Raw genomic sequence first — 18810 nt, 5'->3', positions numbered from 1 at the left:
TTTGTAACTTAGGCAAGTACGGGGTCGCAGCTAAGCACCCGAGTGGGAGGATTTCTCTCCACTCGGAGTAGTTTTTTAACTTAGGCGAGTACGGGGTCGTAGCTAAGCCCCCGAGTGGGAGGATTGCTCTCCACTACTCGGAGTAGTTTTTTAACTTAGGCAAGTACATGGTTGCAGCTAATCCCCCGAGTGGGAGGATTGCTCTCCACTCGGAGTAGTTTTTTAACTTAGGCGAGTACGGGGTCGCAGCTAAGCCCCCGAGTGGGAGGATTGCTCTCCACTCGAAGTAGTTTTTTAACTTAGGCGAGTACAGGGTCGCAGCTAAGCCCCTGAGTGGGAGGATTGCTCTCCACTCGGAGTAGTTTTTTAACTTAGGCGAGTACTGGGTCGCAGCTAAGCCATCGAGTGGGAGGATTGCTCTCTACTTGGAGTAGTTTTTTAACTTAGGCGAGTACGGGGTCGCAGCTAAGCCCCCGAGTGGGAGGATTGCTCTCTACTCGGAGTAGTTTTTAACTTAGGCGAGTACGGGGGCGCAACTAAGCCCCCGAGTGGGAGGAGCGCTCTCCACTCAGGGTAGATTTGTAACTTAGGCGAATCGAGTTCGCAGCTGAGCCCCCGAGTGGGAGGATTGCTCTCCACTCGGAGTAGTTTTGTAACTTAGGCGAATCGGATTCGCGGCTAAGCCCCCGAGTGAGAGGTTTGCTCTTCACTCAGAGTGGTTTTGTAACTTAGGCGAATCGGATTCGCGGCTAAGCCCCCGAGTGAGAGGGTTGCTCTTCACTCGGAGTGTTTTTGAAACTTAGGCGAACCGGATTCGCGGCTAAGCCACCCACTGGGGGATTTGAACACATATGTTTATGGGATAACAACCATTAAGATACTGCAAAAATCTTGTCTTTGATAAGCAAACTGAAGGATTCTTATTACAACTCGTCAATCTGAGTGTTTAAGTATAAAAACGGCAGAGCAGCTCCGCATTCCACGAGCATGGCTTGTCTTCTTTCTTGGCTAGGTTGTAGAGGTGATACGCCCCGTTGTGGCACAACTCTGAGTTGCAACCATACGTTGCATTTGTGGCGCAGCTCTGAGTTGCAACCATATGTTGTATTTGTGACGCAGCTCCGAGCATGTGACCAAGTCTCCGAGTGGGAGGATTGCTCTCCACTCGGAGTAGCTTTTGTAACTTAGGCGAGTCAGGATCACAATTAAGCCCCGAGTGGGAGGATTGCTCTCCACTCGGAGTGGTTTTTTTAACTTAGGCGAGTACGGGGTCACAGCTAAGCCCCCGAATGGGAGGATTGCTCTCCACTCGGAGTAGTTTTGTAACTTAGGCGAGTATAGGGTCGCAGCTAGGCCCCCGAGTGGAAGGATTGCTCTCCACTCGGAGTAGTTTTTTAACTTAGGCGAGTACGGGGTCGTGATACGTATCCGTCGTATCTATAATTTTTTATTGTTCCATGCCAATATTATACAACTTTCATATACTTTTGGCAACTTTTTATACTATTTTTTGGGACTAACATATTGATCCAGTCTGGCTATGCTCCATCTTCACCACACAACGTATTCAAATCATGCACAACCCCGATGACAAGCCAAGCAATTGTTTCATACTTTTGATGTTCTCAAACTTTTTCAATCTTCACGCGAATACATGAGCGTGAGCCATGGACATAGCACTATAGGTAGAATAAAATGGTGGTTGTGGAGAAGACCAAAAAGGAGAAGATAGTCTCACATCAACTAGGCATATCAACGGGTTATGGAGATGCCCATCAATAGATATCAAGGTGAGTGAGTAGGGATTGCCATGCAACGGATGCACTAGAGCTATAAATGTATGAAAGCTCAACAAAAGAAACTAAGTGGGTGTGCATCCAACTCACTTGCTCACGAAGACCTAGGGCATTTTGAGGAAGCCCATCATTGGAATATACAAGCCAAGTTCTATAATGAAAGATTCCCACTAGTATATGAAACTGACAACATAGGAGACTCTCTATCATGAAGATCATGGTGCTACTTTGAAGCACAAGTGTGGTAAAAGATAGTAGCATTGTCCCTTCTCTCTTTTTCTCTCATTTTTTTATTTTTTTATTTTTTTATTTGGGCCTTCTCTTTTTTATGGCCTCTTTTCTTTTCTTTTTATTTGGGCTTCATTGGCCTCTTTTATTTATTTATTTTCGTCCGGAGTCTCATCCCGACTTGTGGGGGAATCATAGTCTCCATCATCCTTTCCTCACTGGGACAATGCTCTAATAATGATGATCATCACACTTTTATTTACTTACAACTCGATTCTTAGAACAAAATAGCACTCTATATGAATGCCTCCGGCGGTGTACCGGGATATGCAATAAATCAAGAGTGACATGTATGAAAGAATTATAAACGGTGGCTTTGCCACAAATACAATGTCAACTACATGATCATGCAAAGCAATATGACAATGATGAAGCGTGTCATAATAACGGGACGGTGGAAAGTTGCATGGCAATATATCTCGGAATGGATGTGGAAATGCCATAATAGGTAGGTATGGTGGCTGTTTTGAGGAAGGTAAATGGTGGTTTTATGGTACCGGCAAAAGATGCGCGGTACTAGAGAGGCTGGCAATGGTGGAAGGGTGAGAGTGCGTATAATCCATGGACTCAACATTAGTCATAAAGAACTCACATACTTATTGCAAAAATCTATTAGTTATCGAAACAAAGTACTACGCGCATGCTCCTAGGGGGATAGATTGGTAGGAAAAGACCATCGCTCGTCCCCGACAGCCACTCATAAGGAAGACAATCAATAAATACATCATGCTCCGACTTCTTAACATAACGGTTCACCATACGTGCATGCTGCGGGAATCACAAACTTCAACACAAGAATTTCTCAAATTCACAACTACTCAACTAGCACGACTCTAATATCACCATCTCCATATCTCAAAACAATTATCAAGTATCAAACTTCTCTTAGTATTCAATGCACTTATATGAAAGTTTTTATTATATCCCTCTTGGATGCCCATCATATTAGGACTAGTTTCATAACCAAAGCAAATTACAATGTTGTTTAGGACTCTCAAAATAATATAAGTGAAGCATGAGAGTTCATCTATTTCTATAAAATAAAACCACCAGCGTGCTCTAAAAGGATATAAGTGAAGCACTAAAACAAATGACAAACTACTCCGAAAGATATAAGTGAAGATCAATGAGTATTCGAACAATTATGCAACTATATGAAGACTCTCTAACATTTATTTCAGATCTTGGTATTTTATTCAAACATCCAGCAAAGCTAAATAAAATAAAATGACGCTCCAAGCAAAACACATATCATGTGGTGAATAAAAATATAGCTCCAAGTAAAGTTACCAATGAACGAAAACGAAAGAGGGGATGCCTTCCGGGGCATCCCCAAGTTTAGGCTCTTGTCACTCCTTGTTCCATAATCCATCAAAACTTAAATCAAAACTTGAAAACTTCACAACACAAAACTTAAAGTAGAAAATCTCGTGAGCTCCGTTAGCGAAAGAAAACAAAACACTACTTCAAGGTACTGTAATGAACTCATTATTTATTTATATTGGTGTTAAACCTACTATATTCCAATTTCTCTATGGTTCATAAACTCTTTTACTAGCCATAGATTCATCAAAATAAGTAAACAACACATGAAAAAACAGAATCTGTCAAAAACAGAATAGTCTGTAGTAATCTGTAACTAACGCAAACTTTTGTAACCTCAAAAATTCTAAAATAAATTGCTGGACGTGAGGAATTTATCTATTAATTATCTGCAAAAACAATTAACTAAATATCACTCTCCAATAAAAAATGGCAGCCATTCTCGTGAGCGCTAAAGTTTCTTTTTTTTACAGCAAGATCAACAAAACTTTCCCCAAGTCTTCCCAACGGTTCTACTTGGCACAAACACTAGTTAAACACATAAAACCACACATAAACAGAGGCTAGATGAATTATTTATTACTAAACAGGAACAAAAAGCAAGGAACAAAATAAAATTGGGTTGCCTCCCAACAAGCGCTATCGTTTGACGCCCCTAGCCAGGCATGATGATTTCAATGATGCTCACATATAAGATAAGAATTGAAACATAAAGAGAGCATCATGAAGAATATGACTAGCACATTTAAGTCTAACCCACTTCCTATGCATAGGGATTTTGTGAGCAAACAACTTATGGAAACAAGAATCAACTTGCATAGGAAGGTAAAACAAGCATAACTTCAAAACTTTAAGCACATAGAGAGGAAACTTGATATTATTGCAATTCCTACTAGCATATATTCCTCCCTCATAATAATTTTCAGTAGCATCATGAGTGAATTCAACAATATAACCAGAACCTAACGCATTCTTTTCATGATCTACAAGCATAGAATTTTTATTACTCTCCACATAAGAAAAATTCTTCTCATTCGGAATAGTGGGAGTATCATAAGAGACTCGAATACTATAAATTGTTTCCACATTAAAAGAGTAATGTTAAGAAAAGGGGTAATCATAATCATGAAAAGTTTTATAAATATAATCACTACTTTTTATAGCATAAGTATCATCACAATAATCATCATAGGTAGGAGCCATGCTATCATCATTGTAAATTTGCATATCAAAACTTGGTAGACTAAAATATCATCTTGATTAAACGTAGCATCGCCAAGCTTGGGACAAACATTAATTGCAGCAAATATATTCTCAAAAACATCACATCATCTTCATCAAACATAGCATCCCCAAGCTTGGGCCTTTTCATATCATAAGCATAATCACTCTCATCATTAATAGTATGGATAGCACCAATAGTATAGCAATTATCATATTCTTCCAAGCAAGTGCCAAAAAGATTTTCAAGATCATAAGAAGTATCATTATCTTCCACAATTATATTTTCATGAGGCACAATAGTAATAGGAGCAGCTATTTGGGAGAGATATCTTTTTACCTCTCTTCCTTTTTCTTTTCTTCTTCACTCACCACATCATGTGTGGGTTCAATCCTCCTTTTGGAGCTCCTTATTAATGAGATTGGTTGAATAGGAGGCTCCCCCTTGTTACCTGATTCATCATAAGAAATAATAGGAGGGTATTGGGAAGTCTCTTCCCTTTTATTAGTATCCTCTTCATCTTATGTTTGTTTTCTTTTCTTTATGTAATTGGCAATATAAGAATTTTCAATGCAATTCACCGCACAATACATATAAATTTCCTCTAGATCAAAGCCAAGAAGTTTATCACGGACAAATACTGGGAGATAGTTGGTTATACGTTTCATTTCTTCATAACCCATAAGCAAACTAAGTTCATTATGATGTGCAAGAGAAATCAAGTCATCGCAATTTTTGGAAACGATTAGATCATGAAACAATTTGCATCAGATGGTTAAATGACCACGTTCATTGCAAAGCTCACAAGCATGGCCAAGAAAATTTAAATCTTCAGCACAAACATCTAGCCTTTCTTGCAACAATTTAGTTTCTAAGTACTTATGCCTCTTGCAAAATCTATCTTCCCTATTTGGTGCGTACTTGCAAACCCAATGCACTCCACAAAAATTGACATGTTTATAGGAGACATTTTCATCATAACTAGTGCAATCATCATTAGTACTATGGATATTCAAGGAGTTCATACTAACAACATTGCAATCATTCTCATCATTCAAAGATTTAGTGCCAAACATTTTATAGACTTCTTCCTCTAGCACTTGAGCACAATTTTCCTTCCCATCATACTCACGAAAGATATTAAAAAGATGAAGCGTATGAGGCAAACACAATTCCATATTTTTTGTAATTTTATTTTTTAAACTAAACTAGTGCTAAAACAAGAAACAAAAAGATTCGATTGCAAGATCTAAAGATATACCTTCAAGCACTAACCTCCCCGGCAACGGCACCAGAAAAGAGCTTGATGTCTACTACACAACCTTCTTCTTGTAGATGTTGTTGGGCCTCCAAGTGCAGAGGTTTGTAGGACAGTAGAAAATTTCCCCCAAGTGGATGACCTAAGGTTTATCAATCCATAGGAGGCGTAGGATGAAGATGGTCTCTCTCAAGCAACCCTGCAACCAAATAACAAAGAGTCTCTTGTGTCCCCAACACACCCAATACAATGGTAAATTGTATAGGTGCACTAGTTCGGCGAAGAGATGGTGATACAAGTGGTATATGGATAGTAGATAATGGTTTTTGTAATCTAAAAATATAAAAACAGCAAGGTAACTAATGATAAAAATGAGCGTAAACGGTATTGCAATGCTAGGAAACAAGGCCTAGGGTTCATACTTTCACTAGTGCAAGTTCTCTCAACAATAATAACATAATTGGATCACATAACTATCCCTCAACATGCAACAAAGAGTCACTCCAAAGTCACTAATAGCGGAGAACGAACGAAGAGATTATGGTAAGGTACGAAACCACCTCCAAGTTATTCTTTCCAATCAATCCGTTGGGCTATTCCTATAAGTGTCACAAACAATCCTAGAGTTCGTACTAGAGTAACACCTTAAGACACAAATCAACCAAAACCCTAATGTCACCTAGATACTCCAATGTCACCTCAAGTATCCGTGGGTATGATTATACGATATGCATCACACAATCTCAAATTCATCTATTCAACCAACACATAGAACCTCAAAGAGTGCCCCAAAGTTTCTACTGGAGAATCACGACGAAAACGTGTGCCAACCCCTATGCATAGGTTCATGGGCGGAACCCGCAAGTTGATCACCAAAACATACATCAAGTGAATCACGTGATATCCCATTGTCACCACAGATACACACGGCAAGACATACATCAAGTGTTCTCAAATCTTTAAAGACTCAATCCGATAAGATAACTTCAAAGGGGAAACTCAATTCATTACAAGAGAGTAGAGGGGGGAGAAAACATCATAGGATCCAACTATAATAGCAAAGCTCGCGATACATCAAGATCGTATCACCTCAAGAACACGAGAGAGAGAGAGAGAGAGAGAGAGATCAAACACATAGCTACTGGTACATACCCTCAGCCCCGAGGATAACTACTCCCTCCTCGTCATGGAGAGCGCCGGGATGATGAAGATGGCCACCGGAGAGGGATTCCCCCTCCGGCAGGGTGCCAGAACGGGTCTAGATTGGTTTTCGATGGCTACGGAGGCTTCTGGCGGCGGAACTCCCAATCTATTGTGTTCCCTGATAGTTTTAGGGTATATGGATATATATAGGCAAAAGAAATACATCAGGGTAACCACGAGGGGCCAACGAGGGTGGAGGGCGCGTCCCCTGCCTCGTGGCTTCCTCGTTGATCCCCTGACGTGCACTCCAAGTCTCCCATATTGCTTTCTTTCCAAAAATAACTTTTCCGAAGGTTTCATTCCGTTTGGACTCCGTTTGATATTCCTTTTCTGCGAAACACTGAGACAAGGGAAAAACAGAAACTGGCACTAGGCTCTGGGTTAATAGGTTAGTCCCAAAAATCATATAAAATAGCATATAAATGCATATAAAACATCCAAGGTTGATAATATAATAGCATGGAACAATCAAAAATTATAGATACGTTGGAGACGTATCAACATCCCCAAGCTTAATTCCTGCTCGTCCTCGAGTAGGTAAATGATAAAACAGAATTTTTGATGTGGAATGCTACCTAACATATTTATCCATGTAGTTCTCTTTATTGTGGCAAGAATATTTAGATCCATAAGATTCAAGACAAAAGTTTAATATTGACATAAAAATAATAATACTTCAAGCATACTAACAAAGCAATTATGTCTCTTCAAAATAACATGGCCAAAGAAAGTTATCCCTACAAAATCATATAGTCTGGCTATGCTCCATCTTCACCACACAACGTATTCAAATCATGCACAACCCCAATGGCAAGCCAAGCAATTGTTTCATAGTTTTGATGTTCTCAAACTTTTTCAATCTTCATGCAAATACATGAGCGTGAGCCATGGACATAGCACTATAGGTGGAATAAAATGGTGGTTGTGGAGAAGACCAAAAAGGAGAAGATAGTCTCACATCAACTAGGCGTATCAACTGGCTATGGAGATGCCCATCAATAGATATCAACGTGAGTGAGTAGGAATTGCCATGCAATAGATGCACTAGAGCTATAAATGTATGAAAACTCAACAAAAGAAACTAAGTGGGTGTGCATCCAACTCGCTTGCTCACAAAGACCTAGGGCATTTTGAGGAAGCCCATCATTGGAATATACAAGCCAAGTTCTATAATGAAAGATTCCCACTAGTATATGAAACTGACAACATAGGAGACTCTCTATCATGAAGATCATGGTGCTACTTTGAAGCACAAGTGTGGTAAAAAGGATAGTAGCATTGTCCCTTCTCTCTTTTTCTCTCATTTATTTTATTTTATTTATTTGGGCCTTCTCTTTTTTATGGCCTCTTTTCTCTTTTTTATTTGGGCTTCTTTGGCCTCTTTTATTTATTTATTTATTTATTTTCGTCCGGAGTCTCATCCCAACTTGTGGGGGAATCATAGTCTCCATCATCCTTTCCTCACTGGGACAATGCTCTAATAATGATGATCATCACACTTTTATTTACTTACAACTCAAGAATTACAACTCGATTCTTAGAAAAAAAATATGACTCTATATGAACGCGTCCGGCGGTTTACCGGGATATGCAATGAATCAAGAGTGACATGTATGAAAGAATTATGAACGGTGGCCTTGCCACAAATACAATGTCAACTACATGATCATGCAAAGCAATATGACAATGATGAAGCGTGTCATAATAACGGAACGGTGGAAAGTTGCATGGCAATATATCTCGGAATGGCTATGCAAATGCCATAATAGGTAGGTATGGTGGCTGTTTTGAGGAAGGTAAATGGGTTTATGGTACCGGCGAAAGTTGCCCGGTACTAGAGAAGCTGGCAATGGTGGAAGGGTGAGAGTGCGTATAATCCATGGACTTAACATTAGTCATAAAGAACTCACATACTTATTGCAAAAATCTATTAGTTATCGAAACAAAGTACTACGCGCATGCTCCTAGGGGGATAGATTGGTAGGAAAAGACCATCTCTCGTCCCCGACCGCCACTCATAAGGAAGACAATCAATAAATACATCATTCTCCGACTTCTTAACATAATGGTTCACCATACGTGCATGCTACGGGAATCACAAACTTCAGCATGAGCATTTCTCAAATTCACAACTACTCAACTAGCACGACTCTAATATCACCATCTCCATGTCTCAAAACAATTATCAAGTATCAAACTTCTCTTAGTATTCAATGCACTTATATGAAAGTTTTTATTATATCCCTCTTGGATGCCCATCATATTAGGACTAGTTTCATAACCAAAGCAAATTACAATATTGTTTAGGACTCTCAAAATAATATAAGTGAAGCATGAGAGTTCATCTATTTCTATAAAATAAAACCACCAGTGTGCTCTAAAAGGATATAAGTGAAGCACTAGAGCAAATGACAAACTACTCTGAAAGATATAAGTGAAGATCAATGAGTAGTCGAACAATTATGCAACTATATGAAGACTCTCTAACACTTAATAATTTCAGATCTTGGTATTTTATTCAAACCGCAAGCAAAGCTAAAGAAAATAAAATGACGCTCCAAGCAAAACACATATCATGTGGTGAATAAAAATATAGCTCCAAGTAAAGCTACCAATGAACGAAGACGAAAGAGGGGATGCCTTCCGGGGCATCCCCAAGCATAGGCTCTTGGTTGTCCTTGAATATTACCTCGGGGCGCCTTGGGCATCCCCAATCTTAGGCTCTTGCCACTCCATGTTCCATAATCCATCAAAACTTAACCCAAAACTTGAAAACTTCACAGCACAAAACTTAAAGTAGAAAATCTCGTGAGCTCGGTTAGCGAAAGAAAACAAAACACCACTTCAAGGTACTGTAATGAACTCATTATTTATTTATATTGGTGTTAAACCTACTGTATTCCAACTTCTCTATGGTTTATAAACTCTTTTACTAGCCATAGATTCATCAAAATAAGTAAACAACACATGAAAAACAGAATCTGTTAAAAACAGAACAGTCTGTAATAATATGTAACTAACGCAAACTTCTGGAACCTCAAAAATTCTAAAATAAATTGCTGGACGTGAGGAATTTATCTATTAATCATCTGCAAAAATAATTAACTAAATAGCACTCTCAAATAAAAAATGGCAGCCATTCTCGTGAGCGCTAAAATTTCTGTTTTTTACAGCAAGATCAACAAAACTTTCCCAAGTCTTCCCAACGGTTCTACTTGGCACAAACACTAATTAAACACATAAAACCACATCTAAACAGAGTCTAGATAAATTATTTATTACTAAACAGGAACAAAAAGCAAGGAACAAAATAAAATTGGGTTGCCTCCCAACAAGCGCTATCGTTTGACGCCCCTAGCCAGGCATGATGATTTCAATGATGCTCACATATAAGATAAGAATTGAAACATAAATAGAGCATCATGAAGAATATGACTAGCACATTTAAGTCTAACCCACTTCCTATGCATAGGGATTTTGTGAGCAAACAACTTATGGAAACAAGAATCAACTTGCATAGGAAGGTAAAACAAGCATAACTTCAAAACTTTAAGCACATAGAGAGGAAACTTGATATTATTGCAATTCCTACTAGCATATATTCCTCCCTCATAATAATTTTCAGTAGCATCATGAATGAATTCAACAATATAACCAGCACCTAAATGTCGGGTTTCAGGTTCCGGCAGACCCTTGAGGTTTGAACACTGGGGTGCGCGCAGAGATCTTCTCCCCTATCGATCTACGTCCGATCCTCTCGTGCGAACTAAGATGAAAATGATGAAAAACACAAGAGACATGATGTTTATACTGGTTCGGGCCACCGTTGTGGTGTAATACCCTACTCCAGTGTGTGGTGTGGTGGATTGCCTCTGGGGCTGATGATGGACAGTACAAGGGAAGAACAGCCTCACGAGAGGTGTTCTTGAGCTGGTGCGATGAACTGCTAGGGTGAGTCCAGTCGCCTCTCTCTCTGCTGGGGTTCTACCAGATCTCTCCGGGGGTCTCCCCCTACTCTGTGGTGGCTAGCTCTATTCATAGAGGCCCTGGGCCTCTCCCCAATTAATGAGCGGGAAGGGCGCCAACAATTGGCCATTTCGAAGGGGAACATCTAGTACAAGTTATTCTGACCAAAGGTGGTCTTCGGCTGCCAAAAGCACTGGCGATGACGCCGTCTTGGGCTCCACGGTGACCTCCGTCCTGCCGTCCGGCTGGTCTTGGTCTCGTTGCACCGAAACGGTAACCTTTGCCTGATGCCTTGGCCTGTGCTTGCCCCCTTTGCACCAAAGGGGAAACAAGGACACTGCGCAGGCCGGCGCCCGCCTGGTCTCGATCGTCATGGCTTGCGTCACGGGTTCCTCGCGAGGTACCCCTGCCTTGATCTCTCCGCCTCCTCGCGAGCCTGCCTAATGAGGCTTCCTCTAAGGAAGCTTCCTGTCGTCCGCCCCGCGAGGCTTGGCCCCTCACGAGGGTCTTTGAGCTTGAGCTAATGAAGATGGGCCGCATTGGGCCCTGCTTGAGCCACGCCGCAGGCCACAGGCAGGCAAGTCTGGGGACCCCTGTTCCCAGAACACCGACAGTAGCCCCCGGGCCAGGGCGCGCGCGGGCTTGGCTTATCAGAGAAGCGAAGGGGCAAGCATGAAGCGCCACGGGCCCTAATAGCATGTGGCCTTGGGCGGCGCGTGGCGGTTGATTAGGCGTGGGCGTCTGCACTTCCCACGATGCCTTGCTGCACGCCCGGCTAAGCGGACCCGTAGTTGCACATAGTTGTTCCTCCTTTGGCTGACCGCTCGCCTCCTACCTTTCCTCTTCTCCGAGCTCCAACCTCCGCCGCCAATCCGGCCTGAGCTCTTCCCCTTCCCCAACGCCATGGCGCCGACAAAGAAGGGAAGGGGGAAGAAGCCCACGCCTTCGTCCTGCGCACCTCCAGCGGCGGCCCCCGCCGTCGATCGGTCAATCATACTCAACCCGGAAGCCTTGGACAAGGTCCACTCCGCCCTCGCTTCCATCTTCAACGAGTGCGGCCGGACCACAGTTTGTCCCGCATCCCGCGCCTTTCTTACTAGGACCGTCATGGAGGTCCGATTCTTCGCCGATGCCCTATGGGCGGGTCTGGTTCCCCCCTTTTCTGCTTTCTTTAATGCTGTGCTCTCCCATTATCAGATCCACATGATGCACCTTAGGCCGAATTCCATTACCCTCTTGGCCGTCTTTTCTTTCGTGTGCGAGGCGATGATAGGCATCCCTCCTTCTGTTGCTCTGCTGCGACACTTCTTCTCTTTGCGCCTGAGCGATCCCACTCAATGCTCGGGGTGTGTAAGCTTCTTCGCCATGCCCGAGACGGCTGCTTCAGGGATTGACTTCGGCCTTCCGCCTTCTCAGGCCAGGTTCAGAGAGCGGTGGCTGTACGTGGACGTTGGGGTGCCTAGCCCCTTGCTCTCGCACCCGACCTTGCCTGTTGTTCCCAACCCAGGCTGGGGTCATGAACCGCTCGTGAACCCCCGGCTCGCTTTCGTCTAGCGCCGCTTCGAAAGTTTGAGGGCGCACAATGTGACAACGCCCAAGGTGGTGAGGGAGTTCCTTCTGTGTCGCATTGCTCCTCTCCAGCGCCACTCTCGCCGGATGTGGGACTTTGCGGGCCGCGGAGACCGCATGCGGCTTCAGGAGGAGGATTTGGCGCCCGAAGTGCTGCGGACGGTGCTTCGGGTCTTGACTGGTGATCCTTCCCCAGGCAGCCTACGGAGCGGTGGCGTCCTTCTGTACCTTTGTTCCGGCAGGGCCAATTTCGTGAAGCAGATGCCCAGCTTCGACGAGTGGGGGCTGCGCCCGGCTGGCCTCATGGGGCCATGTGAGAACCCAGTTGTCGTGGTTACTCCCCCCGCCGCCCACAGCGGTCCCTCCCCAGGCGACAGAGCGGGAAGAGAGCCGGCGGGGGCCGAGGTGGCTGATGTCGAGGTGGTGGCGCCGCATGAAGCCTCAAAGGCGGCATCTCCCGTGGCCCGCCCTGGGGCGGCGGTTGATGCAGGGTTTTGGCCTACGGCTCCTGAGGCCGGGGCTCCCGAGCCCCCAGCCGTTCTTCGCGAGGCGACGCCCGACGGTGCCCCCAAAGCTGACTCCTTCGGCACCGACAATCCTGAGGCTTCTTCTGTGCCCCAGGCCGACCCCCGCCCTAGGCGCTTGGGTCGATTTCGTGTAGACTCCGAGGCCCTTCGCAAGAGGAAGGAGGCCTCAGGCGGCAGCGACCGCCCTTGCCGCTTGTTGAAGCGCAGGAAGTACTTTGCCATGGACGAGTAAGCCTTCTTCTTTCCCTGCTCACTTGCTCTGTTATCCTTGTGGATGACCATGGCCCTTCAGGTCCCGCCTTGCTGAGTCCATCGAGTTGACCTAGGAACCAGCCCCAGCAGCTTCGCCCCCTTTGCTGGCTCCGGGTACGCCGAGCTCAGGTGGCGCCCTCGCTGCTGGACCAGTTGGTGGAGTGATCTACTCCATAGGGCGCCTCGAGCTTGCTCGCCCGATGCCCTTTCTTCGCGAGTCTTCTTGGGGCGCGTCAGGCTTGCCACGTGCCCCTTCTCTGGTCATAGAAGGCGAATGGCTGAGGTCTGTCCTTGGCTCCTCCTCCGTGGGTGGATCGATGCCGGGCCGGACTCTCAGGGCGGTCCATCTGGCGACGGCTGGGGCGGCAGCCCCCTGCCCCACGCCTGGAGGGGGCTTACCGCCCCGGGGCCCTCTGCATGCTCCTGCGGAAGAAGGTGATGTGGAAGAGGTGCTCAGGCGTGCTCGGGAGCGTCGTGCCCTTCGTGAAGAGTTCCTCCAGGGGGCGGCGGATGCAGTGAGCCGAATCGGGGCAGAGCTTGCTGACGAGGATGCGCGCCTTGAGGCCGAAGGTTTGCTCCTTGTTGAGGAGAAGTGCAAACTAAAGGTTGCCGTAGCCCTCACGCATCATCAACGTGATCTTGACAACTTGAAGGCTGAGGCGTCGCTGGCAGCTTCGCGGGAGGCCTGCTCCCTGGCCGTTGAGGAGGCTCGGGAGGCAGACCGGCGGCGCAAGGATGCGGAGGAGCGTGCATGGGAGCTCCAAGCCTGGAGCAACTCCCTGGAGCAGCAAGTGGAATTGTGCCAGGCGGCCCTTGAGTCAATGGGGGCGGCCTCTGTCGACCGGGTGGAGCTTTTGAAGTGCGAGGAGGTGCTGACGCTGGAGGCCGCCGAGCGCAACCTTGACCTTGAGCGGTTGGAGACGAGGGAGCGCCTGGTGGCCCAGGCGAAGGATGCCGTTGCCACACGCGAAGCCCGAGCCCAGGAAGAAGTCAATGACCGCGTGGCAGAAGCTCGCTCGGCCCTCGAGCGCGAACACGGGACGAGGTTGGGGCTGATCAAGGCCGAGGCCGAGGGCAGGACCGCAGCCCTCAGGGCCAAACTGACCGAAGCAACGCGGCGTGCGGACTCCTCCGCAGCCGCCCTCGGCGTGGCGCAGGCGGAGCTATCCTCTTCCCGGGCAGAGCAGCTTCTTCTTCAATAGAGGGTCGATGACGCCGAGGCCGTCGCGCAGCGAAGTGAGGACGAGCTCCGTCGGCGGTGGGTTCTGGAGCATGTGCATGCCCCCATGCTTCAAACGCTCCGAGAGAGGGCCAACACAGCTTTGGGCTATGTCTGCGAGGCTGCTGCTAGGGAGCCACACGAGGTCAACTACGCCGGCAACCTCCAATTTTTCACCGATGTGGTGACGCTTCTGGAGAACCGGTCCGAGAGGTCCCGCTGGCTTGTCGAAGAGAGGAGACGAGCCTTTCTCGGGCATGCCTTCTCCCGTGTCTTCAGCTATCTGCAGGACAGGGACCCCCACTTTGACTTCGACGCTGCCATCGCACCCGTGCCCATTGCCGTCCGAGGTGACCTGGGGCGGTGGGTGGAGGACAACGTGGACGCCCTCGTCAGGGCCTTCGCGTCTGATGACAACGGCGTGGTCATGGGCGCCAATGAAGGCGACGTTGTGGACGATCCTGGCGATGATGGGGATGCTGGCGGCGGTGGTGACAATGTCAACGACGCCAGTGACGCTTCTGAGGGCGCCCCAGAAGACGTGGTGAGTGATATGTCCGACTGACCGCATGTCTCCGTAGTTTATCCTGCATGAAGAAGACTCGGGCTTGGCCCTGAAGAATATAAGAGCATTTTGGGAGGGGAGGCCCCTCATGTAAAGATTTGTAATCCGTACTCTGGTGAGCACAACGTTATGCGTGAGTTTAGTCGCTAGCCTGGTGATGGTTCGGTTGATTCGTTTACCTTTCGGCCCTGGCGTGCCCTGAGCGGGCCTACGGGGGGATGCTATGCCTCCGGCATCCCTCGATTAACCTACTGATCCTGTGACGAGGACCTCCGGAGAGGGTGCAGAGACAGTGGTCCTGGCTGTAGGTGTGCCTGGCTCGACCCATCTCACGAGGGGCTTGTGAGGGGGGCAGCTGACACTAGGTTGGGGCGTAAATCCGAAACCAGAACACGAGAGATTGTTCGAACGAGACTAAACACCCCCTCCCCGAATGCATGCAAGCTTCGAACTCAAATCCAACTTAAATCCAAACCAAAGAAACTTGCTGACAAGGAAGAAGCAAAAAAGCAAAAAGGCGGAAGAAAAACAAAAAAGCCGCGTCTGGCACCTAGTCTAGTCTTCGACGTCTTCTCACCAGCGTGGAGCTAAGTGCTGCCACTGGGCGTGGGCGGGAGCCCCAGGGCCTGAGGCCGGTGCTCCTGAGACTCCGGGGCATGTACAGCCCCACTCATTATTACATGAGAGTGTCACGGGGCGGTGAGCTTCACAGGAACTGGGCCTTCTTCACAGGTACTGGCCTTGCTTCATATCGCTAGACGAGGGCCCCGCCTTGCGCCTCACTCTGCCGCCATTGACGGTGACCGGAAACCAAGGACGACGCCAATGGGGTAGAGCGGTCGCCAGCGGTTCCCCCGACGACCACGGGTCCTCCGCCGGGGGCAGGCCATGGGGCACTTCCCCGGCAGAGGGCCTACCTCCGAAGAACATCTTGACCCGACCGCCGCGAGGGGGAGCCCGGATCTCGGCCTCTTTCCTGCAGCCCCCTGCACCCTCCTCCTGAGGGATAAGAGGATGCAGCATTGGGGCAGCCATCCGCTGCGGCGACCTGTACCTCCTGCGACCCATGGTTAGCGTAAGCTTGCTCCTGAGGGATGAGTGGTACCCGATAGTTGCCGCTGTCGGCGCAATTGTCGATGCTCTCTTGGGGTTCCTGAAAGAGCTCGGCTTCCGGCGCCTCCTCGTCCCAGCCGGGAACCCGAGGAATGAGCCGTGACCTTCTTCCAGCTCGCGCCCTTGATCCACCATGCGGGGTACGTAGGCCTCCAGGGCGACCACCTCGTGGACCTCGCTGTAGCGCCCCGCATGCCATGCAGTCTGGCTTGGGGCGTCGCCTTGTATGTGATGACGCGGTGGTCTGCCGAGGCCAAAGGCCGCGGCGGGCATCCCTTCGTTGGCCTGGGGAAGGGCCGGCATGATCTGCCGCCCGGTGCCGGCGGAGGTGTTGGCGCTGGACCTGCCCTGGGGCCCGCCTGAAATCACGTGGGCACGCATAATGCCGTCGTGTGACCTGTCCTGGATCCAGGGCGGCAGCTGGATGCAGAAGGGGGGCGCTCCCGAGGCGGCGGCGTCCAGGAGCTCGGCCACTCGCTCTGACAACACATCGCGGCCGCCTTCCAGCAAGCGGCATCGTACTAGCTCTCGGGCCACTGTGAGCGCGGCCCTGGAGTTCGCCTGCTCCCATCGGGTGTATGGCGCCGTGGCAGTGGCGTGGTTCGAGGCCCTTGCTGCGGCCCACACCTGCCGTGGCATGAGGGCAGGCGGCGTCTGGCTGCATCGCCCGCGCCCCGCAGTGCCCTGTGGAGCGCGAGCTGCCTGAGTCGCAAGGTTGAGGTCGCCCTGAGATGGCGACACGGCGTGGGCGGGCCACGCCGCCCAGCGGTTGGCGTTGGCAGCCGGGTTGCTTGACATCTGGGTGGAGAAGCGGCGGAACGCGACGCGGAGGAAGGAGGACTCCGGCGCACCCCTACCTGGCGCGCCAAATGTCGGGTTTCGGGTTCCAGTAGACCCTTGAGGTTCGAACACTGGGGTGCGCACGGAGATCTCTCCCCTACCGATCTATGTCTGATCCTCTTATGCGAACTAAGATGAAAATGATGAACAACACAAGAGACACGATGTTTATACTGGTTCGGGCCACCGGTGTGGTGTAATACCCTACTCCAGTGTGTGGTGTGGTGGATTGCCTCTGGGATGATGATGGACAGTACAAGGGAAGAACAGCCTTGCGAGAGGGGTTCTTGAGCTGGTGCGATGAACTGCTAGGGTGAGTTCAGTCGCCTCTCTCTCTCTCTCTGCTAGGGTTCTACCATATCTCTCCGGGGGTCTCCTTCTACTCTGTGGTGGCTAGCTCTATTTATAGAGGCCCTGGGCCTCTCCCCAATTAATGAGCGGGAAGGGCGCCAACAATTGGCCATTTCGAAGGGGAACATCTAGTACAAGTTATCCTGACCAAAGGTGGTCTTCGGCTACCAAAAGCACTGGCGATGACGCCGTTTTGGGCTCCAGGTGACCTCCATCCTGCCGTCCGGCTAGTCTTGGTCTCGTTGCACCGGAACGGTAACCTTTGCCTGATGCCTTGGCCTGTGCTGCCCCCTTTGCACCAAAGGGGAAACAAGGACACTGCGCAGGCCGGCGCCCCGCCTGGTCTCGATCGTCATGGCTTGCGTCACGGGTTCCTCGCGAGGTACCCCTGCCTTGATCTCTCCGCCTCCTCGCGAGCTTGCCTGATGAGGCTGTCTCTGAGGAAGCTTCCTGTCGTCTGCCCCATGAGGCTTGGCCCCTCGCGAGGGTCTTTGAGCTTGAGCTGATAAAGATGGGCCGTGCTGGGCCCCGCTTGAGCCACGCCGCAGGCCGCAGGCAGGCATGTCTGGGGACCCCCGTTCCCAGAACACCGACACTAAAGCATTCTTTTCATGATCTACAAGCATAGAATTTTTATTACTCTCCACATAAGCAAAATTCTTCTCCTTCGGAATAGTGGGAGTATCATAAGAGACTCGAATACTATAAATTGTTTCCACATTAAAAGAGTAATGTTAAGAAAAGGGGTAATCATAATCATGACAAGTTTTATAAATATAATCACTACTTTTTATAGCATAAGTATCATCAAAATAATCATCATAGGTAGGAGGCATGCTATCATCATTGTAAATTTGCATATCAAAACTTGGGAGACTAAAAATATCATCTTGATTAACGTAGCATCCCCGGACAAACATTAATTGCAGCAAATATATTCTCAAAAACATCATCTTCATCAAACATAGCATCCCCAAGCTTGGGCCTTTTCATATCATAAGCATAATCACTCTCATCATTAATAGTATGGATAGCACCAATAGTATAGCAATTATCATATTCTTCCAAACAAGTGCCAAAAAGATTTTCAAGATCATAAGAAGTATCATTATCTTCCACAATTATATTTTCATGAGGCACAATAGTAATAGGAGCAGCACTATTTGGGAGAGATATCTTTTTACCTATCTTCCTTTTTCTTTTCTTCTTCTTCACCACATCATGTGTGGGTTCAATCCTCCTTTTGGAGCTCCTTATTAATGAGATTGGTTGAATAGGGGGCTCCTCCTTGTTACCTGATTCATCATAAGAAATAATA

This window comes from Triticum urartu, chromosome 2 (assembly GCF_003073215.2).
Source record: "Triticum urartu cultivar G1812 chromosome 2, Tu2.1, whole genome shotgun sequence".
Taxonomy (NCBI): domain Eukaryota; kingdom Viridiplantae; phylum Streptophyta; class Magnoliopsida; order Poales; family Poaceae; genus Triticum; species Triticum urartu.
Note: the sequence above shows the minus strand (reverse complement) of the source record.